The 25,867-nt window shown below is 35.8% G+C and overlaps 1 protein-coding gene across 4 annotated transcripts in view; it reads right to left on the reverse strand.

Annotated features, from left to right (window-relative positions):
* The window catches only part of LOC115456189 (GATA-binding factor A), a 90,823-nt gene extending 69,943 nt beyond the window's left edge, over nt 1–20,880 (reverse strand). For all 4 annotated transcript variants that reach the window (XM_037444643.1, XM_037444642.1, XM_037444641.1 and 1 more), the window contains exon 1: nt 20,748–20,880. The gene's annotated coding sequence lies outside the window, so the exon portion shown is untranslated. The remainder of the gene's footprint in view (nt 1–20,747) is intronic.
* Nucleotides 20,881–25,867: the final 4,987 nt, after the last annotated feature.

Consider the following 25,867-nt stretch of genomic DNA (forward strand, 5'->3'; position numbering starts at 1 on the left):
CGAAGTTACTTAGTATTGTACTCAAAAAGCGGCCATTGTAAGCATTATTTTTATATAATTATGTATTCTTTTATTAGTCAAAATCACAGTATCAGAACAAAATAAAATGTACCATTAAAATCTACTAGACATTTTCCCATAATATTTTCCACGATATGAAAACCGATTTATACTACCGATACGACTATTTGACGAATTTAATCGGTGTTTGTTATATTATAATTTTCTCTTGACTTGTTGATGACTGCAGCTTCCATGGTCACAGTTCGGACTGAGGTGTTGGTTGTTCGAAAAGTCAGTAACTATGTCTACTTATATTTTACATTATATTAGAAAAGTGTGCCGTACGAAAAGTGCATATTACTTAAGAAGGCCCGGATGCAGTAGGACAGCGTATGCATTTGACTACATTAGTATACACATAATTTGAGATGCCAATTTGACATCATTTTTATCTCACAAAACATTTGATTATCTGTAACATTTAAAATCTATTATTAATAAAGATTATTATTTAAAACAGTTCTAGCCTTTTTTAAATTATATTTCGAAAGCGTATATGGTAATATGACCACAAAAGTCGAGGCGGTAGGATTATAGACTGTATATCATATAGTATAAAGACGTTCAATTAGTGAATGAAAGATACTATCATTCACAAAATTTTCTAGTTATCTGGTATGGTTTGCGGTACTTCCTAATTTCTGTAACATCTTCGTATATTAGTGACAAAGGGTAAAATTTTTCGAAAAGGAAGCCGACACAAAATATACGTACTCATACTAATTATAACTAGATTATAGCCCATTCTATAAATATGAATTATTTAGTAAAAAAATATATATATATTACAAAACGGAAGCAGCGGGAATCGGGTTATAGGGACCCTTCGCCACTGTCGGATATTTTAATATTTTTTTAATATCGTTACAATTAAATGATGATGAATGATGATAGGCTAGCCCCCTATCATATTATCGTACGAAATACAAACGATATAAAGATGAAATTGCACCTCTGCCTTCTTCAATGTTAAAAGACGTGAATGTATGCGGGTCTGGTGTCTCTCTGAACGCGACAAACTTAAAAGCAATTGAATGCATTTTGATGAAGTTTGGTAAAGAGATAATCTGAGCTCCTGGGAAGGACATAAATTATTACGTTTACTACTTTTTTATGACGGGAATATTATAGCGGCGATAGCCTAGTTGGTTGACTGCCGGGACGAATGTCCGCAGGTTCAAACCCCAAGGGCAAACAACTCTGAGTTTTCTAAAAAAATATGTATTCTTTGTGAATTATCGCTTGCTTTAACAGTGAGAAAACCTGCATACCTGAGAAGTTCCCTATAGGAATTTCGAGGATGTGTGAAGTCTACCAATCCGCACTAGGCCAGCGTGGTGGACTAAGGCCTAACCCCTCTCAGTAGTAGAGGAGGCCCGTGCCCAACTGTGGGACAGTATATAACACAGGGCTGATATTATTATTATTATATATCCTTGGCAAATATTTAGCAGAACTTCTATCCATGAACGACGCTATCGGGCGGGCGAAGCCGCGAGTGTACCTAGTATTATCTAAATTCCTATACTGTGATAGCCAATTAGCGTAGTCTGCGGTTAGTCTAAAAGGTCAATAACATGACCACGACGGGAATTTAAACAAAAAAATGTAAAGTATAGAGTGAAGAATTGTTTTTTGAGGTGACATGTCGCATTTTAATAAGTAGCTAGAAAACAATTTTTAAAGCTTCGTTTGCCGTTGTCATGCTTTATGAGTTTATTTTTTTGTAAAACAAGTGTAATGACCCTAACTCATTAGGGTTGCTTTGAAATGAATTTACAAAATATTCATAATTTCATTTGTTTTATATTGCAAATGGCCAAATAACATTATAAACTACGTAAGTTCAGTACTAAGTACCCGTTGGAAGGTATTGGGAGACTTTTTAACTAGAATCCACAATTCCCTGAAGCTATTTCTATCCATAATACAGGATGACTAATTTCACCAATTACACCTTTTTTTTTAACTGTTTACTATTGACACACGCGTTTTTTGGAATTTAAGTCATAGTGGGTCTTTTTCAAAATCCTTATTTCCAGAGCTTTGTCGTTTATTACTAATATCTCTATACCCTATATCACTCTGATCTCCACCTACTCACTTCCCCTCATACATTCTCAATACTTTCTTAATAAAACCCTAGCCCGTGGTACTGTATATTCTCGCTCTTATTACAAGGAGATAAACACTGAATCTTGTAATTATAGACTGCCTACTCCGTTAGCGATACAAACGTAAACTTATTTAATAGTAAATAATATTAATTATTAATATTAAAATAATATTCAAAGCTCGTATCAAATGAGTTCATGACTGGCTCATAGTTGCACTACGGTACGAATTCAGCGCTGAGGTCTCGGGTTCGATCCCCGGGTCGGGCAAGTGTTTTGATATTTTATTTCACTATCAGTTCGAAGACTAAAATGGCGATGGATTCGACTTCCATTGAAATTTTTGCCCGATATACTCGTTCCCTGTGACATACTGTGATGAAATACGCATGGTGAAAAGTGGGTGAACCAGTTGCACCTCTGCCTACCCTTTGGGGAATAAAAAGCGTTAATGTGTATGTGAATTCATCACATGCAGCGGTGTCGACGCTTGACAAAGCGGTTTATTATACAGAGCCATTAGCAGACATCGAAGAGGTTAATACACCTTATACAAGCCGGCATGAGGGACTTTACAAAATTATATAATTCACTAAATTATTTAGCTTTTTTAGTAAATAATTTCTTCCATAATTGTTTTCACTAACAATTTCTCATTGCCTTTCTAGTTAGAGGCAAGAAAGGACTAAGATTATGTTCAATTTGGGAGTCAAAAAAAAACAAAAAAGTATGTTAATCAGTATTAATAAAATTTGTTGCTCTATATCGAAAACAGTGGAAAAAAAGAGTGACGGTGCGCTCATTCTTCACCATCAGTATATTAACTGACCATGTTCGCCAACAGTATATTTACTGACGATTGTTACGTATGTGATGAGAGCTGCATAATATAGAACGATATGCATTTCATATCAATAATCAGATTTGCCAACCTGCCTTACTGATGCCGCTTGCAGTGCACTGGTCCTCGCAATCCTATTTCTTAGATATTCGCAAAATACTGACGACGGATGAAAAGCTAATTGACCTAAGCGACATTATATTCCAAAAATGTTAACTACATACAAAAAAACACAGAAAAAAAAATCCAAAAAATTTAACCACATAAAAAAAACTATTTTAAATATGTATGAAATTTAATGTCACAAAAAATGTAGCTTCAGTCAATTAGCCTTTCACCCGCCGATATATTTAATAGCAAAAATGAACAATCTAACCCACTCAAAAACTATTTGTATTTGTTTCGGTAATTACAGGGTACAGTGACCACGGACCACCTCCTGTCACTCTGTAGAATCCAAGTGACGTTATAAATTACAGGGCGTGTTACCGCACGAGCCACTCTATTGTGCAACCGACATATCAGCAAAAAACCATGCATTGTCCTCAAACATTTATTGAGCTATCTGACAGGCGGGGCCGGCTGACTAATTGTTTAGGAAGGGATGGGTATATGGCAAATACACGCGTTCGAGAAAGACGGAAGACAACCCCAATAATCCCGCTATAAATAACACGGCTCCTAATGCGCAGGCGCCACGTTTTTTGTTGCCTCCAACTGAGACGTTTGATACTTGAGTAAAATATTGCGAATAGGGTTGATGACATTTTTTATTATTATTTTAGTGCGAACTATGTTTGATGTTATCATATCAGTATTTATTATATAAATATCTGCAAAACTAATAGAAAAATAATATTAACGGATATAAGGTTTTAAAGAATCGTCAGTAGAGACTACACAGTGACGCAATAACTTATAAATGACGTCATACTTCAGTTTATTATGCAGTTTTGGAACAAAGATATGAATCAAATTTAAAAAAACAATAACGGTTATAAACATGAGCTATAAAAATATATAAGAAGCTTATTTATACCTTTAAATTATCACACGATATTTATGTTTAGTGGATTTGGCTTCCTTTATTTATTCAAAAACTTAACAATTTAAGTAAAGGTTATAACAGCACTATGAAGACATATTATTTTTACTGCATAAGGCGCATTAAAGGTAGTAAAATTTATATCAATATTAACATACTATTAATGCACTTAACTGTCGCATACTATCATAATGTGTACATCAAACTATATAAAAGTACGTACTCATTTGCATGTATTAACTGTATTTTCCAATACGACTTGCGGTCAACGTATGTTGATGTATGTATATTCTAAGGAAATAAATATACAGTTCTGAATAATGTAGTATTTTTTATAAAAATAATGATGAGATCTTGAGACATTTACTTGTTACAAGTATGTCTCATAAACTGGTACCACCCAGACTTTTGAATTACAAAGTTCATTGTTGCAGGCGGCTGGAGGAGTTAGTAATTCTCGATATGAACAGTAACTTTAAATTGAATATTTTTAAAATTGGAACACAAAACATTGCTGTACTTGCGCAGTTGTATGCGGTATGATACCACTTCGAGGTTTCGGGTTTGAATCCCGGAGCGGGAAAAAGTGCTTTAATTTTCGTCTCAGTATCGGTCCGGAGTCCAGAATTTGTGTTCGATATGGCGATAAGCTCGACCTATCACGTCACGGGACGGAATATACAGGCAAAAAGTGGGTGTCGTGGTTGTGCTTCTGCCTCCTTCTTCGGGAATAAGGGTGGCATGTGTATGTGTGTTGAACACAAAAGTGATAACATAACGCTTGATCTCAGAAAGAGATAATACTATATCTCTATAGGCAATTTTTTTTGTACCAAAGACCTGAAATCTGACAACATGAAGCCACTTGAATTAATACCAATGTATTAAGTAAGATTATGATAAAAAAATTGATATTTTTTTGCAAGTTTCTTCCAAAAAGATTGTATACGCAAATCGTTGAATAGTCGATGGTTTCCACAGATATGAATATCGCGTGTGACCACCCTGCGCTCCCTCCACAACCGCATTGAAATTGCTTAATAACTAGTAGTAATTTTGTATGAAATTTACTGCGCCGCGCTCTGGTTAAAGAGTTGCATGTTAAAACCCTTATTATCGGACTCGTTTTAAAAATCATACATGGGCGTCTAATATCGTATGTATATACGTTGCATTATTGATCTAGGTAGGTTTACCTGCTGTGGGTAAGATTCAAGATGAGAGAAAAAAAAATATTGGTATGAATTTTGAGTCGACAACATACTTATATGCTGCGCCAAATTTAATCTTAACTATCAGCCTATCTATTTTAATTTATAAAGCTGAAGAGTTTGTTTGTTTGTTTATTTAAACTTAAGCAATCCTGCAATAGGGTATTTGATTGATTTTTATTTTCATAAAATATGTAAGTCTGTTGTGTGTTTTTAATCACAGTAGAAATCATTGAAAGTCGGCAAAAATTGTATAAGTGGTAAGTTTCTGAAATTAGGTAAAAAGGAGACAATAAATTTTTGCATGTGACGTCATTGGGAATTACGAAGCGTGCGCAAAACTTCAAGAGACTTTTCTACTCCAGTAATTAAAATATGAACTACTGCCTATGCGTATGCATAGATTAGTTGTTTTTCCACAAGTACAAAAAAAGTACGTAGTCCACTTAGTTATTCCCATGTTGAAAAATATATTTGTATTATTTGTGCAAGTATCAAGACCGTTCGTGCCACGCACACAACGCTAAGTGCGAAATGTTTGGCGCGAACCCGCCGCCCGACTCGACATTTTTTTCTGAGTTTACGAGTTCTTAATCCGATGATGACGGATGGAACAAAAACTGTTCCCTAAACCTGGAGAGACAGTCACATGTCACGCCTCGAGAAATAACACTCCATTAAATTTAACCGACTGAACGAAAGAGGGTAATATTTTTGTGTATTGTTTGGCTAAAAGACTACATCCAATGGTGGTGTCTTGTATGGCTCGGAGGATTGACTACATCTAATGTGAATCATAGTTCAGCTCTAATATATATGTAAATATGCACTCAGGTTCAGCTTGCAGCACGAGGCTTGGAAGCCAGTCTTTGGCCGATAGTTTTTTACCATATCTGTGTATGTGTTACGAGGAACCGCTCGCAGCTTCGCCTGCGAGTATAGTCTTTCTCGTTACAAAAATTAATGAAGCCAACGCCATCTATTTAAAAAATCTGATTCAAAATTTCTATTATTTTCCAAGGAAGCAAATTACCGGGATAAAGAGTAACCTATGTATTAACCCAAGTCATGATCTACCCGAATGCCAAATATGATGCAAATACGCTTGATTGTTTCTACGTTTACTTCTAACAAACATCAAAACAATTACACAAACTCGCATTTAATATTAATAAGAAGTTAGATATGGTATACTCAAAATATCTTACTATATCGAGTTTTATAATACAACAATTCGGGTACGAGTCAGGAAGAAAAAATATTCAGTTTATTTTCCGTCTTGTAATTTGGAACCATAGAGGCCCCAGTTAAAAAACAATACAAAAATATTTCGATAATGATCCTACCAAGGTTAACATATTCGTATAAACGTGTAAGCCTGATCTTAACTACATTCATAGATAAGCTTAGTTATCTTGAAATCATGCAAATATATTTATGGCGCCCATTTATAGGTAATTTACTGTCATCGAATTAAATTGTAGCCCTGAGAGTGGTGTGGTAGTAACTCCGGTTAACTATTGAATGTGTTTTGTTTCTATGCTATATTCTGACTTAATTATTGGTGTTTGCCGAGAGTATTCAGCCCACGTGGTGGATTAAAGCCCAAACCTTCTCAGTCGTAAAACAAAAAAGACACACACCTCACGTATTTTATCCCCGAAGGGACATGCAGAGGCGCAACTAGGGGACTCACTTTCTGCAAAGTGTGTTCCGTCCCATGATGTGATAGAGGGATAGCCTATCGTCATATCGGACACAAAATCGAGACTCCGGGCTGATGCTGAGCAGAATTGATTGACCCGGGATTCAAACCTAGGACCTCAGAGCGCTGCCGTACCACGCAAGCAGTACAACTACGCCACCAAGGCAGTCTCGGCAATCTCAGTAGTAAATGAAGAGAAAAATTAAATATCTATATTTAAAATTTTGATATTCCTGCTTTCATTTCCGCTATTAACATTTCGAATGTCTTGTAAAAGTTTTAATATATTTGTCCAGCTAACTTCAATGAAAAATAATAAAAGAAATATATCAATATCTGATTCAGATATGTCGATCCAAATACATTAAAATGTTTTTAAAAGAATAACTCTAAGAGCATGATGGCAAAGTAGGAAATTGTTTGTTCGTTAAGTATTATTATACCTATATACTTGAGTATATAATCGTATAATTCGATACATTATTTGTTAAAAAAACATTTCGTAACTTGTTTTATCAATATATGTATTAATAATATCTTATCTAATGTTCGTGTTGGAAAAATTTTTTTCGACACGTGGATTGCCTGGGACTTGAATTTTAACCGGATTTGGAATATTTGAGAGTATTAAGTGTGCAAACTCTTGGGAACACATGTAGTGAAATAAATACATCTAAGATATATATTTATTTCTGACTATAGTATGGTATAGTTTGACTGTCTCGTATATGTATTGTGTACGTACAATTACGACTACCGTGCTGAAGTCTAGAGTTCAAATCCCGGGTTCGACTAAAAACATTGTGATTGGGTTTTTTCATACTAAAACATCTTAGTCGCAGCTCGGACTCATTAAGTTAATAATAATAATAATATCAGCCCTGTATTATATACTTGCCCACTGCTGAGCATGGGCCTCCTCTATTACTGAGAGGGATTAGGCCTTAGTCCACCACGCTGGCCTAGTGCGGATTGGTAGACTTCACACCTTTGACATTCCTATAGAGAACTTCTCAGATGTGCAGGTTTCAACACGATATTTTCCTTCACCGTTAAAGCGAACGAAAAATTCACAAAGAATACACACATGATTTTTTAGAAAAGTCAGAGGTGTGCCCTTGGTATTTGAACCTGCGGATATTCGTCTTGGCAGTCCGTTTCACACCCAACCAGGCTATCGCAGCTTCAACTAATAATTCATTAAGTTGCCAGTGTTAAATTGTTATATACCCCTGTGTGAAACACGTAAAGCTCTTGATCTTGCCTGATATCTCTCCGGTCATGTCGGATTGCCGTCTCACTGGAGCATGAAAGTGCAGGAACAGAAAGTGCACCTGTGTATTGCGTACACACTTGTGCACTATAATATACATAAGTATCTGCTCATTATTCAATGATCTCTATTATGTAATTAATTTCAATAAGATTTATAAGGATAGAAGGTATATGTTATTTATAATTTAAATGTTTGTCTCTCTAAGCATGTTATAGGGATTTTCGCTATAATTCCGAGATTTGAATATCTGGGGTCATCACATTGTCAGTAAGATTAAAACGTTAGGTATTATGCATAGTTTCATGCCTCTGGTCCTCTTTCTGCCTACTCTTCGGGGATATAGGTTGAGCTTACGATTGTTCATATCTAATGTACTACTAGTATAATTTACATTCATCATATTATTACTGTTTATATAAAGGCAAAACATACAAACAAGCGGCCTGTTTGCCACGCCAGGAGTATCATAAAAATAATATGTTTAATTTATCTAATTTATTTTTTTATACATACCATCTAAATTTATACACATACCAATTAAGATGTATGTTAAAATCAAATGTAATTAAGACCACTTATAAAAAAAAATTAGGAACGAAATTAGCAATTAAAAACATGGTATCAGATCCATTAGTGATCTGATAGACCGACCCGGAACTAATCGTCACCGATCGACTATCTCGTCCAGTGATCCTTTTCTTTTGCCTATTTTTAATAATTGGTCATTCCATATTAGCTTTTGCTTGCAGATTCGCGTGAGGGAGAGTGTCACCATGACTGCTTTGCTGATTTTTATGAAGAAGTGTAATGAGATTTTTTTTAAAAAAACGTCGGAACTAGAAGTGGCGGTTAAGAGGTCAGTATCATATCCACTAGTGATGTGATAGCCCCGGAATAACTCGTCACTGACCGACTATCTCGTCAAGTGATCCTTATCTTTTTGTTAATAATTGGTTATTCCATATTAGCTTTTACTCGCAGATTCGCGTGAGGAAATGTTTTAGTATGACTGCTTTATTGAATTTTACAAAGAAGTGTAATGTTTTTTTTTTGTAAAAAAAGGTTGAAACTAGAAATGGCAGTTAAGAACTCGGTATCAGATCCATTAGTGATCTGATAGCCCCGGAATAACTCGTCACTGACCGACTATCTCGTCAATTGATCCTTTTCTTTTGTTAATAATTGGTTATTCCGTATTAGCTTTTACTCGCAGATTCGCGTGAGGAAATGTTTTAGTATGACTGCTTTATTGAATTTTACAAAGAATTGTAATGTTTTTTTTTTTTTGTAAAAAAAGGTTGAAACTAGAAATGGCAGTTAAGAACTCGGTATCAGATCCATTAGTGATCTGATAGCCCCGGAATAACTCGTCACTGACCGACTATCTCGTCAAGTGATCCTTTTCTTTTGTTAATAATTGGTTATTCCATATTAGCTTTTACTCGCAGATTCGCGTGAGGAAATGTTTTAGTATGACTGCTTTATTGAATTTTACAAAGAAGTGTAATGTTTTTTTTTTTTTTTTGTAAAAAAAGGTTGAAACTAGAAATGGCAGTTAAGAACTCGGTATCAGATCCATTAGTGATCTGATAGCCTTGTCGAGTGATCCTTTTCTTCTGATTTTTTTTTGTGATGTAGTAGTTGCGTAACAGTTTTTTGTTTTGAAAAATTTGTCCATTTGTACACAAAGAAACATTTATTACCGATTATTAAGATTTTTTTTCACTTTGAATGACGAGTCGAACTTCCCGTTCGTCTAATGGTAAACGATACGACCGCTCATCAACAGTAGAACACCATCCAACACCTTGAATTACAAAGTATTGATTGGTATTCCACTGCGCTCGCCATAGGACATGGGATGTTAAGGCTTATCATGTGCAGTAGTTACACTGGCAACAATGTACAACAAATCAACCGTAACGACATAATTGATACGAGTTTGTATATTTTATTAGATACGAATAGATGAGCGTGATTGCAGTGACGTCAGACAATCAGGTCGTAAAGCCATAAAAAAATATTTGCATCATGTCCCGACCTCACGTAACATGACGCAGGTGAAGGTTGTTTAGACGAAGCCAAAAGACTCAAAATAACAACTGATATAGGCAAAGACATGAGCTCGACCCCATGTTAAAATAACCAACGAAATCTTACGGATAAAGGTGGTAGGAGAATTAAATCTGCATGGACATTGAAAAGTCTTCAACGGACTATTTTTTCATCAATACTCGTGGATGTAGACTAACTTAATATATGTAAGATTGCGCGATTTTGTTATCGCAATTTGCATTCGAACACATCTATACTAATATTACAAAGCTGAAGAGTTTTGGACGCGTTAATCTCAGGAACTAACGATAACCGATTACGCCTGGGTATTATAAGCTCCTTTTTATTCAGGAAAAATTGTTTTACGCAAACGGAACCAAAGACAAAACTAGTTGCTTATATAGAAAACATTTCCGACACCGTAAACGCATCTCTTTCCTTTAAGGCGATACCTCAAGGTCCATTTTCATACATTTTGTTTCACCTTTAATCTGGGTAACTAAACAAGTATTGGCAAGTAAAGAATTTAAATTCACGTCTAGTTAGTGATTAGTTCTCGCAGTTGAAAGAAAAACGTAAAAATAATTAATAATCATGGATATTTCGGCCTTTAAAATTTAATATGACGAAATTTTGTATGACAAAATGTATGAAAATGGACCTTGAGGTATCGCCTTAACACCCTTGTATGATAATATTGGTAGACAGAGATCCTATCAGGTGATCTACTTGCTCATACTGTAAAAAAAGCTATAAAATGTCGCCCACAAAAGGCTACACTGACTGTAACAATAGCACAGCAAATACTCGAGGCCACGTACTATCAGTAACAAGACCGCAGCAGGAGGTACCTGGCACAGGAAGCGCCGGCGCCGCGGCGGGTCGACTCCGACTTGTCGCACGCCAAAGGATTGCAGGTAGAACATTGCGTCACGGGATGTTTGTATGGTGAGGTAATTTGTCCGCCACTCGAGACGTAATAGTATCGTTAAACGACAAACGTGGAAGTGGGTCATAGACAAAGCGAGGCGCCAAATAGCTTTGCCCCTGTCTCCCCTCACAGTACTTAACGTTTGCGATGAATAAAGTTTCATCGCAAAAGTTAAGGTGATCGATAGATGAAGAAAAAAATTATATTTATCTACCTTTTTATGTTAACAGACTTTATAATGATTTCATATGTTGACGCGAATGTTTGACATTGAAATTAAACTATTTTTCGGATTTTATCGCGGTATTAATATATGATATACAAAGCGCCTAGAACATTATTCTTATTTGTAGTAAACTTAAAACCTAGAAAAGTTAGAGTTGTATTGGTTATTAGTCTTATAGATCAGATTGTAATGCATTGCTGAGAACCTGGTTCTTACAATAAAGGAAAAACATATATAATATATACCTTTAGAAATATTAATAAGGTTTAATAAACGACATGATAAATGTCTCAGGAATAAGCTGGATGCAGCCGCTTTCGACGAGTCTGTCTGGAAATCTTTAGGAGAGGCCTATGTTCAGCACTGGACTTTATGTGTCTGATGATTATGATCATGATGATGTGGGTCATCTGATACCGGATTGAGTTTTGCAACAAGAATCCGTGTGTATACACGCCAACACTTATATACGAAGTCATGTGCCATAGTGAATTAGAATCATAGTCATTGTAATTAATATATGAGCACATAAGACCTCTACTTAAAGCTTAATATTGAAATCTTAATCTAGAAAATTGTGTTCAAAATCGCATAATGAATATATTATTTTAAAAAATATGGATTTTTGCTGCATATTTCGCTTAATACGTGAGAAAAAGTTAAGCTAAACTACGCAAGAAATATTTAGGTGCCTTTCACTACTACTGAACTTTACCTATTTTAGTTGTTAGTTTTTATCTGTGTCATTTTGTTATCTGTGGTGATCTGCTAGGTTTGTATTAACGTCACCGGTTCGGAATTCAGCAAGGAATGTCCGGTACAGTTATTGCACCGCTAGTAAAGACAATAGCATGGCGCCAACTAGCTTTGCCCTTGTCTCCCCTCACAGGCCTTGGCTTTTGCGATGAATAATGTTAGAATAATGTATTATGTACCTTTGGCACTATATGAATAAGGTTTATATACGCACATTGTAAAAATATGTATAAGTATTTTTGAGATTAATTTTATTTAATTCAATATCATTATTATTGTTTATTCTTCTGTAAAGATATTCTTTGACGATTTATATGATAATAGATATGTATATATTATAATTATTATTTTGTTTATTTTAATTCGAGTTTATTTTTTTGTGGATTTTCATTGACATTCAAAATGCTCTATAAATATAACTCTATGTTAAATCAAGGTTTATTTGATTTGATTGATCGATTGTTTATTTTGTTAAGCTTGTAAAACTTTACGAATATTTAAAAAAAATATTTTAGGTCTATTTGAAAATTTTAAATTACCAAAATGTTCCCTATTAAATTGTCTAATAGTGTTGGTTGCAAATAACATGTGTAATTTAGCAGGAGATGCAAGAAATCAACAATTTTAGTGGAATTTTCGTTATGAAATTAATGAAACAATATCCATTTTATAAAAATAACAACAACTAAAGTAAAGATAAAATATTGCAGAAATATTATGTTTAATTTTTTGTATAATATGAATAGTGCGTTACGAATAAATAGCTTCTAAGATAACGATTCGCGCGCCATTTTGTCAAGAAGAGCGACTTAATATATAGTTTCGCCTTGACTTTAGTAAGTGATCTTCGACTTTGTGTTGTATCGTTTGTGTTACAATAACTTTGTCGCCAATTTGCTTTTCTCATAGCTAATATTATATTTACTGTCGAGTACTGTTTGAATCTATTTTCTAAACACGTTAACCTCGGTCAAGTGTAACGAACATTAAAATGTAATTAAATATATTTGTAATACAAATATGTATTAGTTTTTTACCGCGCAATTATTATTGCTTCCTAATTATAACTGATTGCGCAGATAAGTCGCGCATAACTAATGCATACGCATATTGAGCTGGTTCTCCTATATTGTAATATAGTCTTGGATTCACTATTTACAGGAGTATTGAATAATGTTTATTGTATTTTTTTTGTTAAAAGTGGTGAGACAAGGGATTTGCTCGTTTTGTGGGAAGCTACAAAGCAAGTAAAGCAGTAATGGTATAAAGGTGGCAATGGCGAAGGGATGAATAATTTGCTCGTTTTTTACAAAGCGAGTAAGGCACTATTGGTATAAAGGTGGCGGTGGCGAAGGGTGCATATAACACGATTCCTACCGGCTTCAATTTATCTAGAATTCAATTGTTATTAGAAAAATTTGCAGACCGCATTTATACACATTATTACCCCTACGTTGTGTCGGGTCTCCTTTTGGAAAATTTCATCTTTCACCACTGGAAGGTAAACCTCCTACAGGCTTCTTTGGAAGTACCTTTCTTGGTGACGATTTAGTCTCTTTGTAGAGTTTAATAATCCAAGAAATGGCATGTTATTGACGGCTTTTTTCTGTTCAATAATCTTTGTAGGTGCAACTTGTATCACTTTTTTTTTAATTTGTAATTTGATTTAGAAGCAAAAGTCCAAAGTTGCTGTTGGACCCGTTTACAGTACCGTGTTTAGCATCAATATACTTAGTCTGGCCATAAATACTGTTACACTTAATTATAAAAAAATATTACATTTGAATTTCGAATCTGTCATTTTTATACGATTGTTCATTGTGTTTTCTCATTTTGGCGCCAATACATTGTAAAATATTTTGCGATATTAAAATGGTGTGGGGTGATAAAGAGAACCGAATCGCTGTGATAGCATTACACAAAGTAGGTATGGAGCCAAATGCAATTTTTAAAACTCTCCATACACTTGGTATTAGTAAAATGTTTGTGTACCGGGCTATTAATAGGTACAATGAGACCTCCTCTGTTTGTGACAGAACAAGATCTGGCCGTCCACGTAGTGTTCGTACGAAAAAGGTGGTCAAAGCAGTAAGGGAAAGAATTCGAAGAAATCCTGTCCGAAAGCAAAAGATTTTATCTCGGGAAATGAAGATAGCACCTAGAACCATGTCGCGTATTTTAAAAGATGACTTAGGACTTGCAGCCTATAAGAGACGCACTGGCCATTTCTTAACTGATAATTTAAAGAAGAATAGGGTGGTAAAATCGAAACAACTACTGAAGCGGTACGCAAAGGGAGGTCACAGAAAAATTTTGTTTACGGATGAGAAAATTTTTACAATTGAGCAACATTTTAACAAACAAAATGACCGTATTTATGCTCAAAGCTCTAAGGAAGCTTCCCAATTAGTCGACAGAGTGCAACGTGGACATTATCCGACTTCAGTGATGGTTTGGTGGGGTGTTAGCTATGAAGGAGTGACTGAGCCATATTTTTGTGAAAAAGGTATCAAAACATCGGCACAAGTGTATCAAGATACCATTCTTGAGAAGGTAGTTAAGCCCCTTAACATCACCATGTTCAATAACCAAGTATGGTCCTTCCAGCAAGACTCGGCGCCGGGTCATAAAGCTCGGTCCACGCAGTCTTGGTTGGAATCGAACGTTTCGGACTTCATCAGAGCTGAAGACTGGCCGTCGTCTAGTCCCGATCTTAATCCGCTGGATTATGATTTGTGGTCAGTTTTAGAGAGTACAGCTTGCTCTAAACGCCATGATAATTTGAGTCCCTAAAACAATCTATACGATTGGCAGTGAAGAATTTTCCCATGGAAAGAGTGCGTGCTTCTATTGATAACTGGCCTCATCGTTTAAAGGACTGTATTGCAGCCAATGGAGACCACTTCGAATAAGCTTTTTATATTTTTAATTGTTTTATATTTATGTATTAAACTGACACACTGTAAAAGTAATAAATGTTATTTGCAGTTAACAATTTTCTTTTTTCTTTATTACAATATTTATGGCAAGACTAGGTATAATGTGTACATAACTTAACGCTCGATTTGATACATGTAGTGCAAGCCGATAATTATAATTACATAAAGGTTAATTAAATTGATATTTAGTAATCAAGTTTATATTCTGCGTCGATAAAAAATGCTCTTAGCGTACAAAATATTTCTCAAATATTAATTGCAATTAAATTATAAACTCTAATAGAGCACTTAAGAGAGTGCAATAACTCTTTTATGTACTTTTTCGTATAATTTTTAATTACAGTGTCCCGTACCTCCTCTTTACTTGGACTTTAAACGAGTTTAGGTAAAGCCGCCCCACTATCTCGCTTAATGTGGCCACTTAAAGTAGTTTATAACAGTTTAATTATTCCATGACTTTTTTGAATGATTTAACAGAGTCAAATATATTTTTCACAAATTTGTATAAATTTGTGTTCTATCGATGCTATTTGATACGTAGTACACCTCCCCCCGCCTGTAATTATTCCTTGACTAGTCTTACAAATTTAAAAAAAGAATGTTTCTTGAAAATGTTTGTATTTATTTCTTTAATAACTCTAAAACAATAGCATCAATTGTATGCATTTTGAATGATATATAATTGAAAAAAAAAATAGTATACAAATTACGAGAAAAAATGATGAACATACAAGATATTACTCAGTTCTAGGACTTTCGTAATCGGCCTTAGATTGAAAATACGTATAATTTGCACTACAATTTATAACGTGATTTAATTAATATAAAGGGCTTACTAAACCTTCTCTCCTGCACGGAAATTTTACTACCAAATTAACGTATTTCTAAAGAAAATGTGTTCCAAAATTGAAACAATATTAGTAAAATTATCAAACCCCTATATCAGCAAAAAATAAAAGGCTTGTAAAATTTGCATAATTTTTAGCTTCTGTTTATATGAGTTATTTTCTATGAAGGCATAGGTTAACTTATTGCCTCCAAATTATTTTAAGACTAGCTTTTGCTCGCGGCTCCGCCCGCGTTATGAAGTTATTCAGGCTAAAGTTTTCCGTTATAAAAATAGTAGTTTCCCGGGAGCCTATGTTCTTCCCAGGGTCTCAAACTGTCTCCATACCAAATTTCATCTTAATACGTTAGGTAGTTTTTGAGTTTAACACGTTAAGGCAGACAGATGCAGCGGGGGACTTTGTTATATTATTTAGAACTTTTTAAGTGAAACAATCCCGTCATACATCATTGTTGCATAACTTTAACCGTTTACGCAGCGCAGGCAACGGAAGCTCTCAAAACTCATAATTTTCCCCGTTTTTCCAACATGTTTCATTACTGCTCCGCTCCTATTGGTCATAGCATGATGATATATAGCCTATAGCACTCCAGGAACAAAGGGCTATCCAACACAAAAAAGATTTTTTCAGTTCAAACCGGTAGTTCCTGAGATTAGCCATTACTGCTCCGCTCCTATTGGGTCATAGCGTGATGATACATAGCTTATAGCGGTCCACAAATAAAGGGCTATCCAACACAAAACGAATTTTTCAGTTGAAACCGGTAGTTCCTGAGATTAGCCATTACTGCTCCGCTCCTATTGGGTATAGCGTGATGATATATAGCCTATAGCACTCCACGAATAAAGGGCTATCCAACGCAAAAAGAATTTTTCAGTTTGGACCGGTAGTTCCTGAGATTAGCCATTACTGCCCCGCTCCTATTGGGTATAGCGTGATGATATATAGCCTATAGCACTCCACGAATAAAGGGCTATCCAACGCAAAAAGAATTTTTCAGTTTGGACCGGTAGTTCCTGAGATTAGCCATTACTGCCCCGCTCCTATTGGGTATAGCGTGATGATATATAGCCTATAGCACTCCACGAACAAAGGGCTATCCAACGCAAAAAGAATTTTTCAGTTTGGACCGGTAGTTCCTGAGATTAGCGCGTTCAAACAAACAAACAAACAAACAAACAAACAAACAAACTCTTCAGCTTTATATAATAGTATAGATATTGTATTTGTTTAATTTGTTGCGCTTGAAATCAGTTCTAAATTATGTCGAGTTTTCCTAACCTGGATTTAAATTTTAGCTATAAATCATCATATTTTAACTATTATAATCGTAGTGTTAGGTCTGCTGGAAAACTTAATAAATAAATAAGACCACCATGGCGCTAATATCGCCCTATGACACGTCACATGTTATCTAATTTTGCATAAAACATATTCCACCCGTCAATTATATAGGAGATAACGTACACTGATTAGATGCTACTGATATCGCTGCGGGACATTTGTACAATTATGCTATAGATAAGATTAGACCAATAATTCTATGCAAAAACTGGCACGCGAGTGACTCTGTCACGTGTATAGTCACGCATTTCATCCCCGAAGAGATAGGCAGAGGTGCAACTGCATTCACTCTTTGTCGTTTGTATCCCGTCAAATCATAGGGGGTAATCCTATGGCAATTTCACAAATTCTAGACTCCGGCCTAATAAAAAAATTAATATCATTTGCTGGTGATTGGATATATTTTATATTTGCTCGGATAGCGACCACCGAACACAAGGTGATAAAACCTGAAATAGGTGCCCACGTTAGTGTGTCGCGTTCCGGGATCAGCCTGTGTATATCTGGTTTCAACTGGCCGGCATAATTGTGTCGACTGTCGAGGGGTAATCTCTCATCAGTCGACATTCTATTAAACCCCAATTCACTTACCACCAGGTGCAGTGAGGTCGTTTTGCGATAACCGTATAAAAAATAAATATATTGTTGACTCAACTGGGATTCACATCCGATACTTCAGACAGATATCAAACATATATTTATTTATTGTTAAGTTTTATTCACATAACCTAGTGGGCCGCCAGAAATCCTTCATCTAACACGTGCCGCACTATTTAGCCTTTGAACTGTATAATTTACTTCGCATGCTAATATTAAAGTGATATAAATTCGATAAAGACACGACAAGTATTACATTTTTGGTAACACCGCGTCATTGTGGCCCTCAATGTTGTATTGCCTTGATATTTTATCATTTTACTCTTCTAGCCTACGGTTTCAATATATTTGTTCAGAATTCTTCTCTATAAGAAAGTAAAATGTTATTATTCAAGGCACTTTAGATCTTAAGATTAACTGCATTAGGTTTAAAGTTGATAAATAATGTACAGGGTATATAGCCTCAGAATCTATAAAACAGTACAAAGTTGTTTTTATTTAAGACACTGTAAACCTAAAGATCATCTGGATTAGGTTTAAAGTTGATAAATAAAGTATAACAGTGTATATTGTCAATATTAAAATATTTTGGTCTACCACAAATCGGAATATATTAACATAGTGCTAAACACAGGTATGCTGTATTATATGTTCCATCGAATATTACATAATTTCTATGTAATTGTTTTTGAAATGGAAACAAGACAAAATGTCAGGTAAGGCCGCTTGTTACGCAAGCCAACTGTATTCGACGGAAATGCTATATATTACCTCGCCCAAATCAAGATTTTATACAAATTGTTACAACAATAAACATAAAACTATTTAAAACAAGCAATAAAGCTAGATATGCAAAATATTTAGCCGAATAACGACATATCTGCATATTTTGTGGCTAGAATTGTGTTTGGTGCGATAGTATTTCGTTCGCATTGGTATTGTAGCCATTATAGAACAGTTATAAATAAAATTGTATTATAATAACAGAGAATAACTGCAGTTTTAGCCAGAATATAATTAAGTAAGATCTATTTGTATAAGTTCTTACTGATTCAAAAGTTAAGAGCATAGACCTCTGACTTTTCTAAAATTATGTGTAAATCCTATACGAGTTATCGCTTGCTTTAACGGTGAAAGAAAATATTGTGAATAAGGGTATGTGAAGACTACCAACCCGCATTAAGCCAGCGTGGTGGGTTAACGCCTAATCCCTCTCAGTAGTAGAGGAGGCCCCCGTGCCCAGCAGTGGGACAGTATATAATAATACAGGGCTGATATTATGATTATATCTCACTGATTTATTGTTCGTGAAATGTAATTATTATTAAAATTACACGCCTTATTGCATGCTGTGATTACCTTGTGGTTATGCATTTAGCTTGATTTATATTCTTTTTGTATAATCTCTTTAAACGTTTTAATATGACAATTGTTGGTAATCCTAATAAATAAAAAAAAATGCCACTGAATTTTCTTTGAAGAATGTTGTATTCATTGGGTTAATACCAATCACATTATATTAGACTATTTAGTTGTACTATGTAATTAAGAAATGTGTGTGATTGAATGTGGACTATGTATGTCCAAGCATAAGGATTAATATAGTGCAATCACCTCACTCATCTTGTGCTTTGTATAATATACGAGTATTAAATTTAGTTACACTAATTTTATGTAATAAAGGCCAACCACAAGTACCTTATTATTACACTTAAGTCATATACGAATCATCGAATACGAACTTTCTATCACATTCCAAATACATATGTCATATTTTATCCAATATGACATTAACACAATATTTTATCCAAGTGTACCGAAACCGCGGCCTTTCGTATCGCAGTAGGCTCACCGTACAAACAAGGTTATCAACTAATAATGTTAACTATTTAACGATTGCATAGTTGATAACGTGGAAGCCGCGAACAGTTTAAAGCTTATATAGAAGTTGACGCAGCACAGCGCAGAAATATTTTGTAAGCTATAGAATATAATATTAATACCTACCAACTTCAGTCTCTGTCTTACGTTAAGTTTGACTGGTAGAAAAGCCTTTGGCATTAAGTCCACCCTTATGCTCTTTGTTCATATAATGATCGATAAATAAATAGTATACATTTCTATAAACTTATGTGTCACGGCATCTAAAGTTATTTAACATTATAGAGCTAGCCACTTGAAACTGTATTGTGTTCTCCAATGTCCATACAAAGTATGTACTATCTTACTTATAAGCTGATTAATAAAAAGCGCATATTTTATCACAATGCATTGCTTAAAATCTGCACTACGCTGTACTGCGTCATCTTTCTTACAACTATTTGTTATTATTGTTATAAGCAATGAAGATCATCGCTACTGTAACTAACTACCTTAAATGTTTTTCCATACGAGACAATTAAGTTACCCGCTTGATAAAGTACTCGTAGAATGTCTAAAACATGTGCGTTCGTTGTCCGGTTAGTATTATAATAACGAATTGAATATTAGGTTGTAGTAATATGCTAATTTGTTAATAGGTACAACACAAAGTTGTTCACCTATATGACTTGAGCGACATGTGACGGGGCCGGCGGGGCGGCCGACCGTCGCCGCTGTAGGTGACTCTATCGTCATAGTAATTAGGGCATTCCCTCTGTAACAGCATACGAGGCGACAGGAATTCATTATGTTTACGGATGTTGGCTTTAGGCCTAGAGAAAGCTAAATGTGATAAAGAATTGCAAAACAAACCTTGCATTAGAAACGTAATCACTTATCTTGCTCACTGATTGCAAATATAAAACATCCACTTACTATAATCAATCGGCTGTCGAAGGCACGTTCCAGCTGTAGCAGGTTATCGGTCAATCACTAGTGTCACAGCACAGGAGATCACTGGTTATCAGCACGACTGGCGAGATACGCGCGACGTGCAGCCACAGCGAGGCGCGCGGGAGCACTGCGGGCGGAACCGCGCCTTGCCTCGCGCCTGCCGCCCCTCGAGAACACCGCGCCGCCCAGGGGCGGGGCCGCACCACAACCGCGCCGCCACCGCCTGCCCACAACCCGCAGCCACGGGAAATGCGCTTTTCCAGCCATGCGCGGGGTGTGAGCGACCCCCGCTCGGCGTGGCGAGGGTGACAGCGTCGCGGCGGTTGCGAGCGAGCGCGCGGCGCCGCGGCGGTGGGCGGCGCGTTATCGCGCGAGTAATGGCCCGCGCGGAGATTTATAGCGGGGTTAGTTTCGGGCCCTAATGGAATTAGCGCTGGCTTTTTGTTTATGGACGGGCGGCGCGGTAATCAATCGCCGCTGCTCGCCGCGCTCCCGCACTCCAGCACTGACACACTCCCGCACTCGACGGGACGCTCGCGATCCACTCACTAATTAATTGGCGGTGGAATTGGACTAAATCATTCTAAGTTAATAAATGAGTTGTCTGGCAACTTGCACATCATTCAAAGCCCTAATTGTTGAAAGGTTCTCTTTGATAATTTTTTCTACTCCTGTTATTCACTATATAGCAGCTCATGATAGAAACAGTTCAATCCAAATATGATAGCAACATAAGCTCTTTTTTCCATAGTCCCTACAATTACACTGGCTTAATTATTCCAACGTGTTCAGGATTATCATGGGACAAATCTATAAATTAAAAATAACTATACATTGTCTATTGTTATTTTATTCATAAATATGGCTGCAAAATATTAAGTATATAGGTGATTCTTCTGTTATTTATTTCTCTCTAGACATTTCTAGAGATGATGATGAATGAATGATGTACAATAGGCGAAAGTTAAGCCGTAAGTGTGTCGCGTTTCTGGATCAGCCTGTGCATATATCCGGTTCCAACAGGCCGGCATAATTGTGACTGTCAAGGGGTAATCATCTCTCGTCAGTCGACATTCTATTGGACCCTACTCCACTTACCATCAGGTACAGTGGGGTTACTTTTCTTAGTACCAGCGTCTGTAGATTAGTCCTTGCAAAAACCTATGGCAATACTACAATCAGAACTTGCTTTATTTGCGAGGTCTCTACACCACGTCTATGCAGATGGTTCATTTGTCCGCTGTGTTTTCATATAGTTCATCGCATCTCCCGGTGCTGTAATAGCGGACACTAGACAGCAGACATAAATAATTGAATTGGCAATGTAACTCAAGTAAGTTACAAACCCAAATAATTTTATTATGATATCAATATTCCAGGTTATTTTATGAAATAATGCACCGCGTGCATTGCCTCGTACTACGTAATAACCCAGTCTAGACGCATACCTGATTCTAGATGCCTAACAAGACTGAATTATTTCTTACACTGCCTGTACACCATACTTAGAATATAAAATAAAGCAAATTTTAACAACGAGGAACCAGAATATCTATTGAAATTTACTTTCTTTACAATATCTATAGTTTGTAATAAGTTGTCTATTACAGTTTTAGGAAATTTTGGACCGTGGTTCATCATTTAAATATATCCTTTGTCGCCCCTTCACACAAAGACCGTCTGCGCTTCATTTAACTAGATAAGAATAAAGGAATGCTGTCAATATGTATGTTTGTCTTTATAGACTTACGTATTATGTATTATGAGAGAAGACCGTGGTTCATCATTAAATAAAGACCCTTGACATCGCTTCATATATAAACCATCATTCATTAAACTTCTCGATATATAAGAGTAAATAAATGTTGGCAATATGTATGTTTTGTTATACGTGTTGTGTTGTGGAAGCCAAACTCTCTATTAGTTACAACAACACAACTTCTAAGTATGAAATTTAAGTTGAAAATCGTTTATTGAAGAACAGACTTACAAAGACTTAATTGTACCTAAAATAAATTAATATAAGACTATAAGACGCCCATACTAGAATTTCCAGGAGTACCCTAAAATAGAATATCATAATATATTTTGTGCTACAAGCAACAGAGTTAATCTAAATTGAGTCTTAAAGACAATAAGAAAAAATAAAGATAATAGAATGCTAAAACAATGTACGAACTTATTGGGCATAAAAAATAAAAAAAATAAATAGTAACAGTCCGCCTCGAACAGCGTACTAGAAAACTACGAGCATAGATTATATTGGAACCAATAATAACGGATCTATTTATTACAACCATCTTAACATTACCATTTTTCATGGGATCAGTACTTTGACTATCCGACAATTTATCATTGTCATTCGTAACAATAAGGATGTTCCTATCAGCTCAACGGTTTGATCAGTAACACGAGAATATTCGCACTAAATTCTAGATTTTTAAAATGCCATAACTTAAATCTCCATATCTATTAAACTAACAAGCACTTATCTGAGATTACTGATAAATAAATACATCTTAAATAATTAATTTACATCGCAATCTGGTGCAACTTAATAATAAAACATATAGCATTTAATTTCTGATGTGTTTGATAATATACCGCAATTTAGATATTGCGGAATAGGCAAGTTCAGCCTAATTCGGATATTAGTAGGTAAATATTCATCCACTGCTAATCTATTATAATACAATCTATTTATAATCCTCATGCATAAAGTTATGAGAAATCGGAGGGATAGGCTGCGATGCAATAAATATTTAGAGATGTTAATCGTAATTTTTTTATTGCCTTAGTAGGCAAACGAGCAAGCGCTCTGCCTAATGGTAAGCAACATGCGATCCAATCAATGCCAGAGGTACAGCCAAGCCGTTGCCTATCGTCATGTAGAGACGAGTTTAATGTTAATAATATTATGAATGTGAAAACTTGACTTAATTGATGTGTCATCTATATTGAGTGTCGGAAAACTGGACTGTTTCGCATTTTGTATTTTGTAGAGATTTACCGAAGACCAATAAACCCCTGTATCGCCTAATAATTAATATTTATTATCTTAATATTGACAATGCACCCGTGATCCTCTATCTATATCCATATATTGTAGTCACTTACTTTTAGCTACCTCACATATTACAATAAAAATGCATTGCATAAATCCTCTAAAATATACTCATAATGAAATGTTGGTTTTGAGTGGTTAAAAAAAAAGCGGCGATAGCCTAGTTGGGTGTGGAACGGACTGCCAAGACGAATGTCCGCAGGTTCAAATCCCAAGGGCACACACCTCTGACTTTTCTAAAATCATGTGTGTATTCTTTGTGAATTTATCCTTGAACGGTGAAGGTAAACATCGTGAGGAAACCTGCACATCTGAGAAGTTCTCTATAGGAATTTCGAAGGTGTGTGAAGTCTACCAATCCGCACTAGGCCAGCGTGGTGGACTAAGGTCTAATCCCTCTCAGTAGTAGAGGAGGCCCGTGTTCAGCAGTGGGCAAGTATATAATACAGGGCTGATATTATTATTCTCTTAATATTGACAATGCACCCTGATCCTCTATCACCATATCCATACATTGTAGGCACTTACTTTAAGCTACCTTAATATAATAAAAATGCATTGCATAAACCCTCTAAAATACACTCATAATTAAATGCTAGTTTTGCGTGGCGGCTGAGTATTCGTGTTTCGACCCCTCCCCCCGCACCCCCTGCTGATAAACAGCGCCAGTTGGCACAATAACCGATCTAACGGCTTTTGAACCCACTGCAATACCCCGCATTAAATTGTGCTTCGTAATTTAGCTTACTTACACGCAACGTCACTTCAGGTATATCGTCTAGCTAGGTACTATTTTAGTAATTAGAATTTCGTGTCCGTTTTGGAATAGTTTGAATGTTTCAAGCGAATATGTTGGTTATTGATAATGATTTCTTATGTTTACGAGAATGTTAGACATTGAAAGAAAACTATTTTACGGATTTTATCGCGGCTTTTATATTATAATTTTCTCCCAACGTTTCGAAGACTTTGCAGCTTTTATAGTCCACCCCGAGACCATGAAGGCTGCAAAGTCAAAACACTGCGACAAAATCCGCAAAATAGTTCGGTTATTGATCCCAAGTCTTTCAGTTCTCATCGGCCTACAATTGTCTACTGCTGAATATAGGCCTCCCCAAGAGTGCGCCACGTTGGTCGGTCCTCCGCTCTCCTCATCCAGCGTCCACCGGCGATCCTGCGAATGTCGGACCAGCGGGTCGGAAGTCGTCCTATGCTACGCTTACCGAGACGCGGTCTCCACTCTAGGACTCGTCTGCCAGTAGTCTTTCAGTTACCTTATGCTAGTGTTAATTTAGGCTGATGGAACTAAATCTCGTTTGGCTGATGGTTAGCACCTAATTAACCCTGAGCAAAACTATACCTATTGGCATAAGTCTAGTTGAGAGTAAAACGGACTGCCGAATTAGATGTTCAATTTCAAAACCCAAGAGCAAGCATCTTTAAATTATCGCTTGCTTTAACGGTGAAGGAAAACATTGTGACGAAACCTGCATACCTGAGAAGTTCTCTATAACAATTTTGAGGGTATGTGAAGTCCGCACTAGGCCAGCGTGGCGGACTAAGGCCTAATCCCTCTCAGTAGTAGAGGAGGCCAGTGCCCAGCAGTGGGAGAGTATATAAAACATTGCTGATATTATTATATTATATAGCACCTGACTGCATGAAGTTACTTGTTCGAAGATACATGAAATATTCAGCTTTACATCTAACAATAAACAATGCCTTTCAAACAACCCAATATTTCCACAGATTTGCAAAAATAGTTGCAATGTTTGGATACAGATTGAGAGTCGCTTTTACAATATCTATAGTTTAAGGAGTAAATAAATTTTATAGGTATAATATATTTTGACGGGAACAAGGGTGTGTATGAACTTGCATTTTATTTCACTATTAATTAATGTTTGTAGTTTGCGTGTGCTTTATTATTTTTCCCAGGAATCGTGACGTTCAAATACATTGTAATATAACAAAGTAAACGCTTTACTTTGCCCAATTAAACCTAATTATGGTAAATACACATGGGGCATAGTGTATA

This window comes from Manduca sexta, chromosome 28, assembly GCF_014839805.1.
Source record: "Manduca sexta isolate Smith_Timp_Sample1 chromosome 28, JHU_Msex_v1.0, whole genome shotgun sequence".
In the NCBI taxonomy this organism is placed as follows: domain Eukaryota; kingdom Metazoa; phylum Arthropoda; class Insecta; order Lepidoptera; family Sphingidae; genus Manduca; species Manduca sexta.